At 39.7% G+C, this 20240-nt stretch overlaps 1 pseudogene; it reads right to left on the bottom strand.

Moving 5' to 3' along the window:
• The window catches only part of LOC102429440, a 55271-nt pseudogene extending 45357 nt beyond the window's left edge, over nucleotides 1-9914 (bottom strand).
• Nucleotides 9915-20240: the final 10326 nt, after the last annotated feature.

Raw genomic sequence — 20240 nt, 5'->3', positions numbered from 1 at the left:
AAACTTTGTTTGAAAACTACAATCGAAAAGAAACATAGCCATTGTTGAGTGTTTTCCGTGTGTCACATGTAACCATTTATTGAGTGTTTACCATGTATCACATGTAACCATTTATTGAGTGTTTTCCGTGTGTCACATGTAACCATTTATTGAGTGTTTACCATGTGCCGGTCCTTTGTGAAAAGTACAGTATGGCTAACCAACCCTCTAAGACAGTGGTTCTCAACCTTGGCTGCACATTAGAATCACCTGGGAATCTTTTTAAAATCCTGATTTCTGGGTCTCATCCTCCAGAAATTCTGTTTCTTTGTTACTAATGTTGTGGCCTCACCCCATAACAAAGAAACAGAATTTCCGGAGGATGAGGCCCAGAAATCAGGATTTTAAAAAGATTCCCAGGTGATTCTAATGTGCAGCCAAGGTTGAGAACCACTGCTCTGAGACATGCATTATGAGCCATTTGAAGCCGTGGAGAATGAGGTTCAGAGAAGGAAGTGAGTCTCCCAGCTGCCAAGTGGTCAGAGGGGAATGAATCACAGAACCCAGATCTGTATCACTGCTACTTACTGCTGCCTCCATGCTCTTTCGTCTTACCACGCTGGGCAGGAGACCTGAGCCAGTGAAATTCTGAGCCTGTGTTAGTCCTGACTCCCCTCAGCCGTCAACTTCCTTGTTTAAAGGGTCTGCTTCTGCCAGAAAAGCCTCCTGGCAGCTTTCCAGCTCACTGTCCTTCACCTGGCACAACCTGCCACTGGTAGATAACATCATTAGAGCAATCCAGCACCAAGCGTGACCATTCCTGGTGGGTCCCTGGCTTGTTCCTGAGTGCAGGAACTTTAACCTGGAAACTTTAACCCAACAGATCGATTCTCAACAACAAAAATGACTGCAACGTCTCCCCTGGCCCCTGGGACCTGCCCAGAGGTGTTTATTTGGGACCCGCTGTATTTTGGGCTCTGCACTGGTCAGAGCAGTGAGCACACAGTGTGGTGCCTGAGCTCATGGCACTTCCATCTAGCTTACATCTAGCAGACAAGGGGGCTAACACAACTTCAATGAAATGCAATACATTGCATGAAAAAGGAACTATAAAGGATGTGTTCTGTGCGCGTTTCTGTTCCTTGTGCAGCTTCAAAGTTCTAGCGACAAACCTCCCCCCTTCTCTATCCCTTTCCTCCCTCCCTCAGGCGGTTTAGAGCACTACAGATTTCCAGGAACTTGGCTGACAGAGGAAGGGGGACACACCAGCAGAGCCGTTCATCTTAGTCCCCCCTTTACAGATGAGAAGGCAGAGTGACCAAATGACTGGCCTCAGGTGGGGTGAAGACAGGCCTAACTAGGTAGCCTGATCTCAGGCAGAGATGGCTCCCTGTAAACCACAGGCTGCTGCTAAACTATTCGCAATGTGCTTATTGTCACTGTTTTTGGCTTTTATGTTGTGGCCTCTCTGCAGCAATGAATGGCAGGCAAGCACTCTTCAGGAAGCAGAGCGTGCCAGGTCCACCCCCTCTTCCAGGTCCGCCCTCCTTCGCAGCCCGTGAGAGGTTCCCATGATCCTGTGTCTTTTCTCCTTGTGGTCACTTCTCCCTGCTTGCCTGCCCTCGACCGCCTCGCAGGTGTCCTCCCCGCAGTGTTGTCCTGTGACTGCTTAGACCAGAACTGGCTGGTAGAATAATAAGATCCAGGAAAGTGAGCCACATAGGTCATTTCAAATGTTCTAATAGACATGTTAAGAAAAGTAAAAGGAAATGGATAAAGTTTTAATAATGTATTTAAATTAACCCAATACATCCAAAATATTAGCATTTCCCCATGTAATCTATATTTAAGAATCACTAATCAGATTCTTTGCATTTTTTTTCAAACTCTTTAAAATTTGGGCTGTACTTTATTCTTAACTCAGACTAGCCACACTTGGGATTCTCAGTAACCACATTAGGCTAGTGGCTCCCATAGTGGTGGACTGCGGGCTTGGGCTCTGAGGAGGACCTGGGAGTCCCAGGGGCGACTCTGTCTCCCTCAGCTCTTTGCTTGCACCGTCACTGTTGCTTATGCAGGAGGTGTTGTAAATGGTAGTCTGTGCTCTTAAACCTGGCTCGTGAGGGTAGGGAATGTGTCTGTCATCTTTCTGTCTTCATTGTAGAGTGCAATGTTCAGTAGGCCCTCATTTGGCATTTAGAACATTGGAAATGCGTTAATAAGAGGGAGGATTCATTGGCGACCCCAGCTTCTGAAGGGATCAGCTTGTGGGGCTCCACTCGCCAGCCCTGGCACCCATCTTTTAATCCCTGATGCTGCCCAGTGCCACAGAACTACATTTGAATCAGACTGAATGGAGAGGCGGGGCCTCTATCGTCAAAAGGAATACTCTAGAATTGTACTGAATCTCTATGGGTCTTGTTTAGCTTTAGGTTTTACCTCTTCTAATATTGAATACTAAAGAAATTTATCTTCAATCTTGTAAGTTAAATCATATGGTCTTATTTAACAGGATGACAATAAAAAAAGACCAAACACCAAAACTAAACTCATCCACTAAACAACCCTTCTACTGAGCTTACATAAAAGACCAATTGACACCTAGAACAGTAAATATACAAGGAAGGAAGAGCCTGCACCGGGAGCTGTTGGAGTCATCATGATATGCTTTCTCCATTTCCAGTGGTTTTAGATCATCACTACCCCCTTCACCCCGAAGGGAGATTTATATCCCTGAGTAAATTTGCCCTTGCACATACAGTATTTAAATTTTGCAAGTGTTTCTAACCAACTAATGTGTATGTGCTTGCTTGTCTACTTTACCCCTAATGATAAATGTCACTTAAAATAATTCAGACAACCGCGTCTGAAAGATTGGTACTCCCATGAAACCATACTAACCACATATTCAAATAAATTCAAAGTTTGAAAATAGAAGAAAATATGAGTGTTTGATCTGTGAAGTCATATAAACATTTTTAGAAGGGATTCTTGTCTCAGAAAAAGAGTATGGTTACCTCAGGCCCACTTAAAGAGCGCACTGAAAGAGAAAATGGACTGAGGTCTAACCTCCCTGTTACCATTGTTTACCAGTTTTAACCTGGAAAGTTTATTGACCTGCTTGGGGTTTCTGTTTCTCGGAGTGCATACAGCTGTCGCACACTGTGTAGGAGGACGATGAATGAAGTCTAGAAAATGTTTTGAACAGTTCCTCCAAAAACTCTTTGGAACAGTTGGAGGGCAAGGTAGCTTGCCAATATTTTTGCAAAGTCTAAAAAGTTAGAAAAATCATAGCATACATCATGCAGTAGATAACTAAACACTAGCCATGTATAAGTAATTTGTAGATCTCTTCTTTAGTAAGTCAAGATGGTACAAGACAGACAAAGCTTTGCATCTGTTGGCTCCACTGTTGGGAATGCTGCTTTCATTTTCGAGTCTCTTAAAAAAGAACCCGTGCCTCTCTGCAACTGTAATATACTTCTTCCAACATGACGGCTCTGGTGTGCTGTGTTGGTGTAATTGAAAACCTATAAAAAGGCTGAGAGCTACTTTTGAATTGGCTCAGTGAACTTGGACTGGATTTGTCAAAGTGGTGAAAGGTTTAAAGGAATTTTCATAAATGAGGTCTCCAAGCTGTGTTTTAACCAGAGAATTCCAATGAACTCCAAGGCCCGTGAACTTGGAGAATAGCGCCTCAGAGAAGAGCAGTCATATCAAGATGGAAATAAATGATTCATTTTCATTCCCCGAGTTCTGCCGACGTAGGCACACTTAGCCGCTGATCATCATAATTTAGCAGTACTGTTGTGCACTAAAAATACAATTTAAAAGTCTAATCTTTAATTAAGTTGAGCACTCGCAGATTAACATGGTTACAAATCTTGGGCACTGGATCGAGCACAGTGTTTACTCATGTTGCTAGGAAATAGCAGAGCTCTTAGCGAGTCACGGATTGATTTGGGAAGAGGAGGGATGTGAGCTTCTCCCGGTAATGTACTGGATCGTTTCTTCTTTGTTTTGTTACAGGGTGTATGTAAATGCATTTCATGCAGCAAAAGTCTTGCACATGCAGAGCTTTTGTTGGCAACAGAAGGCACAGTTGTGGGTACCTAAGGGAACCTTTGGAGGGTATTTGAAATAGTGATTTTTACCTAGAGCTCTTGGGTGCAATAAGCATTATGAAGTATTTGAGTTTTTAATTAAATGAATTTTTCCATGTGTTAGAATTATCAAGAAAATAGATTATTCCTTAAAATATAATTATAATGAGGCTAACTGATAGTTTTACATTCTTGCCATTAGTGGCAAACTGTCCAGTGAGTATAGAAATTTGATCCAGGTTGATGGTTTTCCAAAATCATTTAAACTTGCCTGTAGGAAATCAACTTTGCTATTCTTTTTTTCCTTTCCCTCCCTTTGGCAAACCTTGCTACATGACACATTGTACAATCGTTTTTTTAAAATGCAAAGCTAGTGCGCGGCATGAAAGGCGGTAGCGATGCCAGCTCGTTTGCCTTGTCCCTGAACAAGATGAAAGATTTCTATGTGCTGTTTCAGTCAGGACCAGGCATGAAAGAGTGCCTCTCCAAGCTCAAAACAGAACTGAGAAAAAACCTACAGGGACAAATTCCTATTTGATCTATTTGAGGCTGGCCCTTGTACACGGGGCTGGTATTTCAAAGCAGAGGCCTTTCCTAAGAGATGGAAACGAGCGGAATACTTGATTATCTTGAGGCACAACACCAGGCTTGGGGTGGCTTATGCTTCTTAGAGGACTTTACCCTGTGTTCAAGCTCAGAACAACCTGGGGATAAGTAGGAGAGAGTGCTACTGAAGGGCAGGATCATGACTGCACTCCAGGATACATGCCCATGACCTCTCTTGGTAATTAGCATACTTTTAACTTCCCTCTGGATAATTATCAACTCCTTCCTGTAGAAAGCCAGTTGTTGATTTTGGTAAGAATTACTTTCTCAATCTTACCCAGCACAGCTCCAGGTATAGACTGTATGATCAATATTTGTTGGTTGAATAAATGAATCCTTCAACAGGTCTTGCAAGTAAATCTATTAATAATATAAGACCCAAGGCTTACTCTATTGAATTAAACGGAGGTTAAGGGCTTGGCTTGTCTTCTAAAAGATATCAGCATGTTACCTGTGTTATTTATATTCAGAACACCCTCAGAGGCAAGATACTGCCAAACAAGTGGGCAAAATGCCACGTGATGGAAGGTTTCACTGCTTAGCTGCTAGATGGAATAGGTGATGGAATTGTACGAGGACTAAGACCTGCTTTTATAGAACTATTGATGCTGGAAGGGAATTGGAGATTTGACAATAATGAGATGGAAAGATAGAATAACAAAACTGGTACACAGATTGTAAGCTTCTTGGGGGTCGTAATTATTTCCTGTCATTTCACTGTCTCCCAAGACATCCATCAGCATGTTTATAAATGGTGTGGTATAAAGATGGTGGGTAGGGGGCAAAATACCATATTGGTTATGAGCATGGACTTGAACCTCAGAGCAAGGCTTACCTTAGCTTCTTTCTATGCTTGTGACCAGGGTAGCTTACGGAACCTCTTGATGTTTTGATTTACTTTTTCTTTCGCTAATAAATATTCAATAATTGCCATATTTATTCAAGGAAAGTTTTGAATGTTTGGGATAAAATGGGAGTAATGGATGTCAGATCCACTCTTCCTTTCTGCACCTTCTCTGTGTGCTGAGATATTTGGACTGAATCAGCAGGATCCTTTCTTCTTTGGCTTCTGGTTGGGTTTGGCCAATGGGAGGCAGTAGCAGGAGGTACAGGAAGAGAGTTTGAGCTGTTTATTTCCTGGGTTCCCTACTTACCAGGTCACCTCCCACTACTGAAGGCCACAGCTCCTGGCATGCAGCCAGCTCCCAAAGACTGCTTTATGAATTCTGGTAACTGTGCTCTCCTCCAGATATTTCATGCTGATGACTCTTTCCTTTAGTCTTATTAGCTCACTATATCATCTCTTATAGTTTTTCCAAACCCTGCCCACACCTTTGCAAATGTCTCTTTATTAAACTACCCTCAAATTGCATTTGAATGTGTTTCCTTTTGGGAGCCCAACACAAGTGATGACCTCTCTGAGATCATGTTCAGAATGACATGATCAGATTTAGTACAATGATTGGCTCATAGGTTAATGTTATCAGTTTGTTTGTTTTTTACAAAGTATTGGGTTTGCCACATTTATTGTATTTCTTTAAAGTTTTAAAAATATGAGAAGAAACATATCATCTTGCAAATTTTAAAAATGGAAAAAGTGAAACATACACTCAAGGGCTAAAGTTGCAGTGCTTCAGTGGCAAAACTAAAAAGATACTTACCTTGTTTCTTTGCACAGGGTATATAGTTACAACATGTCTGCAAAAGAAATTTATAGCATTAAAGTATTTAATAAATTAAAACATAACCTACTGGTATAATTGGGTATACCTAATGTTATAAACGAATCTATTCATGACCACTGAATAATAATTGGTTTGAATCATGGACAGCTCAGCATCTTCATTTCATTACTGTAAGGGGGAGGGCTAAGCATTTTCATATTTATACCCTCTTGGTAGTTTCAAAGCAGATGATTCCTAGGCCTGAATTTTTTGTGGGCTCTTGAGGGTAGATCTGTTTGTTTATAATCAAAGCTGAATAGGATACAGCACCATGGTGCTTGTATGGTAGATTTTCTGCACATAACACATTTTTCTAACTTCTGTCTTAAAAGTTTTCATTCTTTAGTCCCACAAAATAGGTCACTCTGTTTTATTTAGAGTCATCTTGTCTATAACTTATAGTACACTCATGAAACTGTCGAGAATGAAAACTAATGAATTCCTGAAGAAGTAGTGGTTGGTTTGAAAAATAAAACATCCAGCAACTTATTTCCATTTTTTAATAAATTCGTCATAGTTGTTGAAATTTCAGACCATATCAATGTATCTTTCAATGTCTTGGAAAAATTGTATAAGTATTTTCTAACTAGAAAACAAATGAATTTCAGAAATGTCTTCTTTTTACAATTTAAGTAGAGTCAAGGGAGGAATAGCAATTTGGAAGGCCTTTTGATGTCAGTCCAAATAAGGATTTATAGATTGTCCCTTTCTATTCAAGGAGCTGAGTAGGCAAAAACAAATATCCTGTTGCTAGAAGAGTTGATGCTTCTAGAAGGAATGTTTGTCATTTGAACATTTGGATCTCTTTTTATTCTTTAGCATTTTCCTTAAAAGTCAACTCAGGTATGGCTCCTGTCTTCTTTTATTGTAAAGAACATGCTTTTCATGTATTGGCACTTAAATATAAATTTTCTCAATTATTTATCTATCATCTATGTCTGTCTATCTACCTACCTACCTATCTATCATCTATCATCTTTGAATTGTCCTTTCTGGAGATAGTACACCAAAGTGCCATAACGATCTCCTAATTGATCCTAGTGAATCGCCCTATTGCTTTGTTCCAGCCCTCTACTTCTGTTTAGATTTCATCTCTTCTTATTTTGCCTTAGTGAAATACAGTGGCATTTTCGCTTAGAGGAACTAGTGTATTTATAGTAATTATTATTCTAAATGATTACACTATTTTCACCACATTAGTTATTTTGGCATGAGTTCTAACCTCATGGGATTAGAAACACTTCTTAGTAGAGCATACTGAAAATAGCATATTATATGCCTAAAAACCTTCTGTGGTTGTGCACCAAGCAGAAGTCCTCATAGGTTTTTTAAAGTAGGGTAATTGGTGGTGGTTGCAGATAGAGGACACATCATGCAGTCATTCTATAACCATGCGTTGGTACCATTTACTGTGTAGATGCAGTCTTTTATTTCTAGGAAGGAACGTGTTTCTATCTAGTGGAGGAGAAAAGTTGTATATCAACAGTACAGGCGTGGATCAAGTGCAATATAGTAGGAAGGAGGAGGGAGCTATGAACTTCACCTGGAATTGAGAGGAAGGTGGTGAGATTATCAAGAAAAGGTGGTCAGATTCTCAGGAAAAGTAACATTTGATTTAGAGTGAAAGGCCAAGTGCGTGTTCACCAGGCAGAAAATTTAGGGGAGGGCATTGGGTTCTGACAGACTTGGAAAATCGTATTTTGATGTGACTTCACAGTAAGATATATGGCATGGTGTCGCAGGAGATAATGTTAAAAGGACAACTGGAGCCAAATCTTGATCCATTTCCCACTACAGAAAAAAGGGAGCTTATAAATCTTTTTCAATGAGTGATATTAATAAATAACCCTGCATAGATTCTTGTGTCATCCATTCTCAAGGCTTATGCTATCACCTGACCTCCAATTTTTATCTCTAGCCCTGAGCTAGAGATCTTTTCTGTCTTCTGGGTGTCCACATTTTGATGGTTCATCAGTTCTCACAGAGTCTACACCCCAGAAAATAAATTTATCACCTCTCCCTCAAAATCTTGGCTCTGTCCCAATTTCTTAGTTTAGTGAATGACCCCAATTTTCAAGGATATCATCCATAGTACTTCCTTCTCTTAAATCCCTCCTCTCAAAATTGCCTTATTTATTCATTTACTCTAAACATTATTGTTTTCTTTCCATTCCCTTTTTTAGTGTCTTTATTCAGATTGTCATATTTTCCCTTTGATTATTGCAGCAACCTCTTTACCCAACTCCACCCTTTTTGTTATCAATTCCCCCACTGCTACCAAGTTGATCTTTCTAAGATTGATTGCATTAATGACCGTGCTAATATATTTTTAGTGAGTTTTCATTGCCTGTGGATAAAATCCAAAATCCTTAGCATAAAGCCCTTATGATTTGGGCCCTGCCCATCTGTCCAGCCTCCTGGATCCCATGACTTATCCTCTCCTCTTCTCTAGACTCATGAAACAACTTGAAGCTCCCTGCAATTCCTACTAGTAGTGTATTAGTGTCCTGGGAAATTTCCTGTTCCTATTCCCAGCCTTGTTACCCTGTCACCTCACTCCTCCTGACCTCTGCCTCCACTCACATTAGGGCAAGGTGTTTCCACAACTGTGTAGTGATAGATTGTTTACTTTTCTCTGTTTCCACTAGACTTCAGGCTCCTCAGTGCCAGTTACCATGTCTTATTCATGTGCTTAGCTTCATGTCTGGCACAGAGGTATAGCAAGAATAATCGTTTTTATAAAGCAGTTATTACAGATGAGGCAAGGTGCTAAATTATTTCCATGCTTTATCTCCTTTAAAGGTGAAAAACAGAATCAAGCCAAAATTAGGCAAGAGAAATGTTACATGGAGTTCAGTCAAGACAGTATTTTAGCAAAGCAAGTGACAATTTAAGAGATCTATACTAAGGTAGAGACAGTAGAAACCAAGTAAGAATTCATTGTAATGATTTCTAGAGATACTGGATGGATGGATGGATGGATGGATGGATGGATGGATGGAAGGGAGGGAGGGAGGGAGGGTGGGAGGGAGGGAGACTAGAAAGCCCAGCATGTGTTTTTTAGAACTTGCTGTAGAACTTACTGTATTTAACTTACAAATCTTAATAACTTCAGTGCAATGAGTTTATTGGACTAGAGGACCAACTATCTAGGTGAAACAAACCTTTGACTGGAAGCTTAGGGATTGTAGGTAGAGAGTAATGGTTAAAAGTGTGACTCCGGAATCACAGTGCCTAGTTTGAATTCTTGCTCAGCCATTAACTAGCTATAGGACCTGGGACAAATTATGTAACCTTTAACATGGAGGCACCTTCATTGTTGGGGTGTGTTCATGATTAAATGAAAAAAGAAAAGCATGTGCTACTGTAGCATAGTGGGATATAGCAAGCATTCAGTGAAATATGGGTTTACCTCCATGTTCAGCTTCATTCCTTAGCAATAGTGGGAAAGGGAGCACTTACTGTGTTTGTACTTCAGCTCATATTTTCGATTGGCCTTCATCGTGTTTTGCAGATGTGTTATAACAGGAGAAATTTTGCTTTGTTTTATATTAAAAATGACAATTGTGTATACTAAAATCCACTGTGAGGAATTTGGTTAGGGTGCAGCCTAAGGGCATTGCCCCCCCCCACAATTTCTGTAAAAGTTAGTGAGGAGGACAAATAAATGTTAGTGGTGAACATTCACTTAATGCACACAATGTATTAAAATATGGTACCTAGTTAATTCCTTTTTGGTTGGGATTCTCAAGTTCATTTGTTTTGAATGTTCATTAAGTAGTTCTTTTTACTAGTCATTATTTTAGCTATATAGTCAAACATCTTACCAGGAAGAACCCTTAAAATATGCTATTTTCCAAATGCTCAGAACATATCATTAGTCCCTATGTATTTCAAGGTAAAGTATTGTGTCCTTAAGGAGAATTGTCCAGAAATAAAAATAAAAATAAAAATAAAAATAAAATTGTTGGCTTAATGACTGCCCAACCAATAATAAACACTGAATAAGTACGATAGTGAAGCTTTTATAGCTTCTTTGACTTCTCTGTTTTTTTTTGTTTTGTTTTTGTTTTGTTTTTTATGGATACAGACTCAGTACATTTGGTGTCTCCTCTCAGTCTGCTATCATTCTCTTTACTTTTACCTCATGTTATTTTTTTTCTGTCATAGCTCCTACCCCAGCTTAACATAGCCTATGTTTATTTGCTTATTTATTGTCTAACTCCCCCCACTGCTTGTAAGCTGATAAGAGGACTTTTCTTTGTTCACTACTATATTCCCCAAACTTAGCACAACACCTGGCCCATAGCAGAAATTGAGTAAATATTTGTTGAATGAATAAGTGTACAGATATAAGCCTGTGCTTAGTAGAGAGTCCTAAATGGGCTGTGCTGCCAGATGAGTGCATTTTGTGCACATTCTTTGCTGAACATAATGCAACACTTGTTGTCTGAAAACAAAAAACTTGGAAACTACAAGGAAGTATCAATAGAAAAATGTGAAATCACTCTTCAACTCTGAGACAGTGAGTTAACATTTTGGTGTGTTACCCCTTCTTGTATTTGATATCATAATTATGTGTCATCCTGGATAGATTATTTTGTAGCCTGCATTTTTTCACTTAGTATTGTATGATCAGCATCTTTCTATATTTTTATGGAAGTTATACACTCATATTTTTAAATGTTGGAGTAAAAATATATTTCTTCTGCCTTCCACATAACAACAAAATAATGAAAAGCAGAGAAGAAAATCCATCTATAATGCAACAAGTCATTAGCAACAACCCTAAAGCACAAACCTTGGCATACACCTGCCAAATCAGTAATGTTCACTTACAGGAGAAGGAAGACATAAGAACCTAGTCTCATATCTTGGGCCTTGAGCAAGACCACAGATTTCCTCCTGTCAACTGATGGTCATGAGTGCCATTTCAAGCCAATAGGAATCCCCAATTTAGGGTGCGAAGAGGGAAATTGTACTCAGTGCAAAACAGCTCGATTGTGATACAGCAAGTCTGTGAAAACAGCATAGCTGTGAGGCAGTCCTGGGGCCAGGCAGCCCAGAGGCCAGGCCCCTTTCTGGTTAGACAGCTCTGCTCTGCTCCTTTCAGTCCGCTTTGTGCTCTGCTGGTCTGCTCCACTGTGCTCTCGTGCAAGATGTCTTCTGTGTTTCAGCTCCAGCCAGGAAACAGTCTTCTGTGGGAAGGGAAAGTGCATTCTTAGAGCCAGAGGGTAGTGGCTGTTATGGACAGAAGTTCCCACCCCTGGTCTCTGATTGCTTTGTTCTCATGCAAATGAGGACTCCAAATCCTTGCAGTTTAATTGGTTCAAAAGGCAGTGCTACCCTCATTGGTCAGAAAAGAACGGCTCTGGTTGGGTAGAGCTACACAGCTCCAATTGGATGGGGAAAGTCTCAGTCCTATTGGTTGAAAGAGGATTCCAGGAACTCCTTAACAAGGGCTCGCTCAGAGGGCAGAAACGTAGTACAGGCAGGCAGTTCACTGCAGAGGCACGGAGTTCAGTGCAGGCTTCTCCCTGAAAGGCAGTTTGCTTGAGAGGCCATGTATAGAAATGGCTGCTAGGCTCTGTTTGTGTGTGTGTGTGTGTGTGTGTGTGTGTGTGTGTGTGTGTGTGTGTGTGTTGTAATTTGAGCCCAGTTAGCCACCAGGAACCCTTTTTAGTAGGTGTCTTCTTTCTCAGGGTTCACACTTCAGATTACATGCATTGCCATAAAAGACATCTCCAGTGTTCCCTGACTTGTGTGACAAGACCTAGAGCTGTAGATAGACTGTGGGTGAAGTTGGGAGTGACTCTAACCATCCAAGTGTTGCGGCTGAAAGGCAGACGAAATGGAACTGGAGGAGAAACCATCCTCCTGTGCCATTTTAATTTGCTGCTGCCTAGCCTGCTGGCTGCGGGAGCCTGGTGAAAAGAGGGAGAGCAGGCAGCACTGCTTTGAAGGCTTGCTGTGAGGCACACTAGAGCAAGCCAGGGGAGGGACAGGGGCAGAAGGGAAGGGCTTTCTGGAAGAGCTAGCCAGGGAAATGCACTACTTATTTCAGACCCTGAGAACACAGACACCGACTAGTATTTGGTAAATTGAAAGAGTAATTTCTCTCTAACCTTTTTGGTAGAGAGACATGGCCACTAGGGAGAAAATACCCCATTAAGATTAGAAATAAGAATGAAATAGCTGAGCTCGTACAACTTTGTGTAGTTTACAGAAAGGGGTTAGCCTAAAGATAGGAGCTATAAATCAAAGATTAAGCAACATGGCACACAAGGGCATGTGTTTCTGTAATTGTAAAATGAGCTTTGCAGCAGAAGGTGATGCTGAGCTGTTCAAATTGCTGGGATGTCACTGTTTATTTATGAGCCAAGATAAAACTCACTTTTAGATAAATGACTAAATTGAAATACTATAATGCATCCCATTGAAGTGCTGCTATGGTTAACAAATGTGGCTATAAAAATGTCAAATTATTATGGAACCTCTTTGCGGGTTAGGTATTTTCTGGGGCCTATCTCCTCAGTTTGTTGAGTCCCACTAGGCTTTGCTACAGCCTGCCTTGTGTGGCCAATACACAGGAGTTACTGTAAAAACAAGACCTAGGGCTTTCTACTTCACACAGCCCTGAAGAACCTCTGGAACTCTTAAAACCAGAACTGTTATTGTCAATGATATTATTAATTAGAAGAAGTAGGTATAAAAACACTCTCTTGACAGGGACCATACCTGATTGCCAGAAAAACAGTGGCTCTTCAAAATTCAAGTGCATATTTAATTTGCATCTTTACATCCTACATTCTAGTTGGTCTACCATTTCCCTTGAGCATGCAAACTGTGGTATCTCTCTGCCAAATTTAACCAAGGCAGTGCTTTTATGATACTGGGTGGGGCAAAGCAGGTTTACAGTTGTTCATATGGGGAATTAATTAATAAAATTAATTAATTAATTAATTAATAATAATACAAGAATAAACTGTGTTTCACGTACTCACAAGTGTAAACCTATGTTTGCTCGACCCTGTATAACTCATGAAAAAAGCCAGTGCAAGATGACACAAGAGCAGCAGTCCTGCCTTTTGTATGCCTTGCAGGTTACGAATGGAAATCTACCAATGTTAGAAAATCACATTTTACATTTTACATTTTATAGGCCACAGTGGGAGACAGATGATGATAATTCAGAAACAAGGGAGCAATGGAATATATGCTATGGTGGCTATGGAGGAGGTGGCGGCCACAAGAGAAAGTAGATCCATACGGAAACTGAGCTTTGTAAAGAAGAGAGAAGGTAATCAAGAGGACGGGTCAGGTAGCAGTGTCAGAGGATGCTGTAGCGGGCTAGCATTCTCCAGAGAGGTTGTAAGAAGAGGAACTCAAGGAAAATGAACATAGAATGGCACACTAATTATAGCGAACACAAACTGACCATGTGCAGGCACTGCCCTAAATGCTTTACGTAAGTCAACTAATTGAATTTTCACAATAACCCAGTGAGATAGGAATGATTAACATCACCACTATACAGATGGGGGAAAAAGAAGCATAGAAAGTTTTTAAGTGACTTGCTTAAGTCACATAGCTAACAAGAGGCCCAGCTGGGAACTGAACCTGGAGACCTCAGACCCAAGCCCACACTCTTGATCATGACACTGTATTGTCTCTTTCAGACATGGGTTACAAATTAAGATGATTTGTCTGAGTATATTGTATGAAAAAGTGAGTTAGTCAAGTCTTTGCTTAAGGTCAATACCTGAGTAATTGATATCAAGACAGTTACAGCAGAGGTGACAAGTAAAAGGGCACACAGGTTCATGTTCGTGGACATCAGGTAGTAAAATTGAGTGAGGGAAAATAATAGCAAAGGCCTCATCTAGGAATTTTGGATTTATATTAGAAAAATTGTTTCTTTTAAAAGTTTTATTCTGCAATTGAAAAATATCTTTTTAGATATGCAACTTTACAGAGATTAAATAGAGTTTAAAATACTTTATTGTCACATATACAAATGAATAAATCACTGATTTTGAGTAAGTGTCCAGTGAATGATTCTTTCAACTTATGCCCCTTGGGCAAAGTGATGTTGACCCTATAGGTGTGGATGTAGTTTCTGCAGTTTTCAGGAAATGTTATTGAATTGCCAGAGACGTCATTAAATCAGTGTAGATTTGGCTGGAAGATGCTTTCAAATGCAATTGACAAAGCTCCTTCCCTTGTAACAACTATCATCGTTGAAAAGGTGGGAGGAAGACTGAGGCAATGTAAGTACATATTTTTAAGAAATTTTCCTTGTTTCTTTTTTATTGAAAATGAAGATTATGTATTATCTTATTTTAAATAGAAACAAACCTAATGTTTTAGCATTCATCTTTAGTGAAATATAGTTGTTAAGGGGAAAACGTGTTTTATAGAGAAGTTTGAGTTGAACAATTTCCAAGGACCCAAAAGAAAGGCTACTTCATCTGCCATATCTGAGCCATTGTCTCTACAATGTCCAAATAACTGTTTAATTCAATTAACCACTCAATTCCCTGATCAACTGGGGAAAACTAACCATGTGGCTAAATTAACCTGTTTTTATTTTTTTCTCTCATCTTCCTCAATTAAAAGTACCTATTTGTAGTTGTAGAGAAAGCAGATGCATCAGCTCTTATGAACAATAAAATGTGTTTTAGTTATGGTGGTACAGGAAGCCAGACCTTAGTAACCTTTAAAGTGCAATGAGTTCGGGCAGATGGTTTTACTGTTGTACATCAGGTTCCCTAGGAAACAGACTCTGGAGGAAGTTAGAGAGTTTTCTTGGGGTCAACACCTGTGGAAGGAGGAGAAGGAAGCAGATATGGGCAGAAGTAGGGCTCTGATTCTTTGTCACCAAAGGCCTCAGGTGACCTGTAGAGGGTGCTCCTCAGCAGTGTACTGAGTTGGGGCAAGAGGAACTGGCCTGTGCAAGCCCATGCCAGCCAGTCATTGGATACAGTGGGCCTCTAGAGCAGTGGTTCTCAACCTTCCTAATGCTGCGACCCTTTAATACATTTCCTCATGTTGTGGTGACCCCCAATTTTATTGTTACAAATTGAACATAATTAAAGCATAGTGATTAATCACAAAAACAATATGTAATTATATATGTGTTTTCTGATGGTCTTAGGTGACCCCTGTGAAAGGGTCGTTCGACCCCCGCAAAGGGGTCTCGACCCACAGTTTGAGAACCGCTGCTCTACAGGCTCTCTCTAGCTAAGGGCAATTCCCAGAGAAGGTGGACAGCTGAAGGTGCTCCTTCCCAGCAGCTGAGGGAATAATTTCTTTGGTCTTGAAAGGGAATCTGGGTAACACACAGCAGTATTTTCTATAGTAACCGACTAAAATGTTTTGACATTTTAAGAAAAAAATTGAAATAATAAAAAATAATTTCTCCATTTTATTGTAGACATTTAAGTTATACTATATACAGTTGTCACAGTTGTCTCATTTGTACAAAGGCAATAAGGCTAAAAGAAATTTTGTTACCTGAATAAGCCTTTTTTGTATAGAAAAGAGAAAGAGGTCGTATATTTAGTTGTGTACTGGTTATCAAGAGAAAATATGTGTTGTATAATAAATAAAGTGATTCGACTAATAGTAGATAAATAAAGTGAGCCAGTTTTAGTCTTATGCACTGTATTAGTCTTTTTTTTAGGAACTTAACATATAATTTAGTCTGTATTACTCCCCTGTGAGGACAGTACTGTTGTCCTGATTCTACTGATAAATACACGAACTCAGAGAGGCTAAGTGACTTGTCCAAGATCACACAGCTACTTAGTGGTGTAGCCATGACTCTAAGCCAAGCCTGTCCAAATATAAGTTCTTTCTCTTGATCCTATACCGTGTTGTTGGTTCTGACCCTTGAACCTTAGCCAAAGATTTTCTGTTTCAATAGAAAACTTTTCACCCTAGTTTTACCTGTTTCCTTATCCAGCATTTTGTCCTTAAAAAACTCAGAAATTTTACTTTAAACTTAGTGTATACTGCATTTGACCCTTGCCACAATTTCTATAGGTAAGAGGCATGTATTTTTATCTCCACTTAAGCAGGACTGTAGTGCTGATGACAGGGACCCAGCATCCTATGAAAACAAGTCTGTTCTGGGATGACTTTTGCCCTATACCTCTTCCCCCATCTAATAGATGGTTTGGCAGGGAACAGAAGCTCATGCTGCTAAAATGTGGTGGGAGACAGAGGTGAAACTGACTCCACGTCCCATGCTTACTTCCCCTTCGGTGAGATTAACATGCAGAAAGAAAAATGTGTGTGTGTGTGTGTGTGTGTGTGTGTGTGTATTAAGTACAGAAACAAACTAGCCTTTGAATGACCCTCCATTATAATGATCTTATTTATTATGAGCAAATTCTGGAACCAGTAGAAAGAAACCATTTGAGTGGCTATTAGGAAAAATATAAGTAGATACACTTGAAGTATGTGACATTTGAAATGAATGTATACCTCATTTAGATTAGAATAACTTCCTGTGGGCTTCTCATTTGATTAAAACGCCTGAACTATACTGTGTTCTATAGTCTGAGAGAGAATATGGTTGACTGACCGCCCCCCCCCACCCAGTTGACTCAGGTTACAAATGATACAACACTTCCATTGCTCTGCATGTCGGCTTCCTCTGGTTTGCTGTTGACAGCACAATTGAAATAGACAAGGTTCTCTTGTTCCTTTGTTTATTTTAATAGGGTACTGCTTGTGGTGGATAACCCAGGAGAATTTAAAGATATTTGTCAGATTTTCAGATAATATTTTATCTTCTATAGTAAAATATGGACTAAGGAGAGGCATTGTAGTATATGTAGTCACATGCATTCTTTTATATAACAAAGTAAATGTCAAATAATCACCATCTGAAGTATTTTATAAGCCTTTTCTCAAGCAACTATTACTTTATTAATGTCTTTGGTTTTAGCTCAATATTAACTTAATGGGGGATTTTGAGAACTGTTTGGCGGAACAGATATTTCTGCGTCGTTGATTCAGTGTCCCATATATATTGTATAGCTGCATTATAAATTATTTGGGACTTTAGTATTAAAAACAGATGACAGTATGTTTGCTTTTCGAAATGTAGAAATAAGGATATCATTATATAAACAAAGATTTTAATACATCATGAACACATATGCATGCATGAGTGTTCATTAACAAGTCACTCAGCTTAAAAATACATATTCACAATTTATCAGCATTAACCTAAACATCTATAAACTAGATTATACCACTCGTGCTACAGTTGAGACCAACTAAGCATTTGTTATTTTTATTGTTCTGGGTATTAAAATGGCCACAGGCCATTTCGTATCTATGCTTACATATATTAGCTATGCTGACACTGACAATTATAATGGAGTGAAAACCACATTAAAGATGCCTTTGAGTTCTCTATTTTCCTACAGTGAAGTCAGAAATCAAGTACTAATATCAGATCTTGAGAACTCATAACTGTAGAACGATTTAATAAAGACTTTCAGGTTTCAACGTTATTTTAGATCCCCACAGTATTGGAATGAGGTTTTGTGTGTTATTCGAGTCTGTTGGCCCAAGTCTTCCAGGGAATGCTCATTTCCTAAAACCTCTTTATGGGCTAAACATAAGCGTTTATAGCAGGATTCACACGCACCTCTGCTTCGAGGGCAGGGATCCTAAAGTCCTGTGCGTACTGAGGCAGGAAGTACTTGGATACCAGCGGGGGACTTGGCTGTTATGATGTGGGGAGTGGTGGAAACTGGCACCCGCTAAATGGGTAGGCCTAGTCTGAAGGAAGCAGCTGCGTTGGTGATCATTTGGGAAGGTAGTACCACATTCTCCACATCTGATTTTCAAGAGGAGACAAAACTATGGATGTTTTTGTAAAATTCCTTATTTTTAGAACAAGTGGGCCACATCAATCCCATATGTGTGCTCCATGTGGCCCAAAGGCCTCCCATGTTCACCTTTCCCTCTGAGTCATGGGAAACTGGAGTCCTGGGTCGTCGTCTTCCATTTTACATGCTTTGGTTTACATAGTTTGAGTAGGAAACTGATGAACTTAATAGAGTCTTCAGAATAAAATCACACTTTGGTAAGCTTAAATTTTCTTCTTCAAGTGTGAAAAATATAGTGACCCTCCAGTTTTCTAGTTTAAACCATGTACATGTACTTTTAGTCAAAAGAAGGTGGGGAGGGGGGTTGTTTGGAATCCTGTTTCATTTGGAATATTGTGTTTTATTATTGATGGCTCCAAAATTGGATACTGAATTTCCTCTTTCCCACTTCTATCTCACGATGAGATTTCCTGTCCTGATTCAAGCCTTTGTGGCCAGTTTTTATCTGATCATTTGTCTGTCTGATATTCCTGATATGTTTTTATAACATTTTAAACAGAAAGGGTAAGTGCTATTTATGGAAAGCAAGCCGGTTGGCGGTGAAGGGTCTCCTGTGATTTCTCGAGTTGTTTTCACATTCGACTGATACTGGCTTCTAGAACAGAAGTCTGGGAACTAACACTGACTGTTAGACCACGGAACATAGGTTTCTTTCCTTTCCAGGTCTGTCTGCAGGGGCAGAGAGGAAAGACGAATGAGAATGGAAAATAGATGCTTGCAGCTGAGCAGGAGGCTAATTATATTAATTTCAGACTCAACCCAGCTTGAAGACAATATAATAATCTATAAAAAATGGAATGCCAACAAGGAGCCAAACTACTATTACCGTTTTTTTTCTTTTTAAGAGCACAATATGTTATAGCAATCAGGAGCTCATAAATTGCCCTTACAAGCAGTTTAGAAAAAGACACTGTGTAAAACCTACTTAGAATTGGAAACTGTGGGGAGATTCTTTTCCCAGTTGCACCTGAGGTAGTCTTTCCATGTGTTGATTTCTCAGTGGAGAACATGGGAATTCTGCTGTGCTTCTTGGACATGGGATAGGTGAGGAGGGGTCAGGATGCAACTGAGTTATTTTAAATACAGGGGAGGCAAATGTAAGTAGTACTCTGTAGTCATGGTCCCTTATTGTATATGTGAGTACAGAGAACCATGGCGTTTCCCCTCATTTGTACTAAGATACCTGGTATTAAGAAGTAAGTGAGATGAGGATGGGGATAAGTTAGAAGGGAGTCATGAAACATTCCAGTTTTCTCCAACACATACCTCTCCCTTCGTTCACTAGGAAAGCTTCGGTTCCTCTCATTCATCAAAAATACTAAGAATCGCCCGGCTGGTGTTGCTCAGTGGTTGAGCGTCAACCTATGAACCAGGAGGTCATCATCTTTTGATTCCTGAACAGGGCACATGCCCAGGTTATGGGCTCGATCCCCAGTAGGGGGCGTGCAGGAGGCAGCCTATCAATGATTCTCATCATTGATGTTTCTATCTCTCTCTCCCTCTTCTTCGCCCTTCCTCTCAGAAGTCAATAAACATATTTCTAAAACATACTAAGAATCATCAGGCAAAAAGACCGATGAGAACTGTTGACACCTTGAAACAAAGGAATATTCTTCAAAATATTTACAGCAGCCATGAAAATCATTTAGAAAGTGGATTTGTCCTTAAAGTATTCAACTTAGCAAAAATTGTGCAGGATATTCTTTATATTCAGTATGATTTTGTCCTGCAAACATACAAAATCATGTCAACGACTCCTTTTATTAAATGATGTGAACACTTCTATTTCATTACTGCAAAGAAGCACATGATCCTACAAGTCCATGGAAATTTTCAAGTAGATTTTATTACCTCTTCACCTGTGTTCAGACAAATTTATTAGGTACTTGCTGATGGTGAGTAATACCTGTTTATTA

Source organism: Myotis lucifugus, unplaced genomic scaffold, assembly GCF_000147115.1.
Source record: "Myotis lucifugus unplaced genomic scaffold, Myoluc2.0 scaffold_0, whole genome shotgun sequence".
NCBI classification, from domain to species: domain Eukaryota; kingdom Metazoa; phylum Chordata; class Mammalia; order Chiroptera; family Vespertilionidae; genus Myotis; species Myotis lucifugus.
The sequence above is the reverse complement of the archived record's forward strand: the minus strand, read 5'-3'. Positions and strand labels throughout refer to the sequence as shown.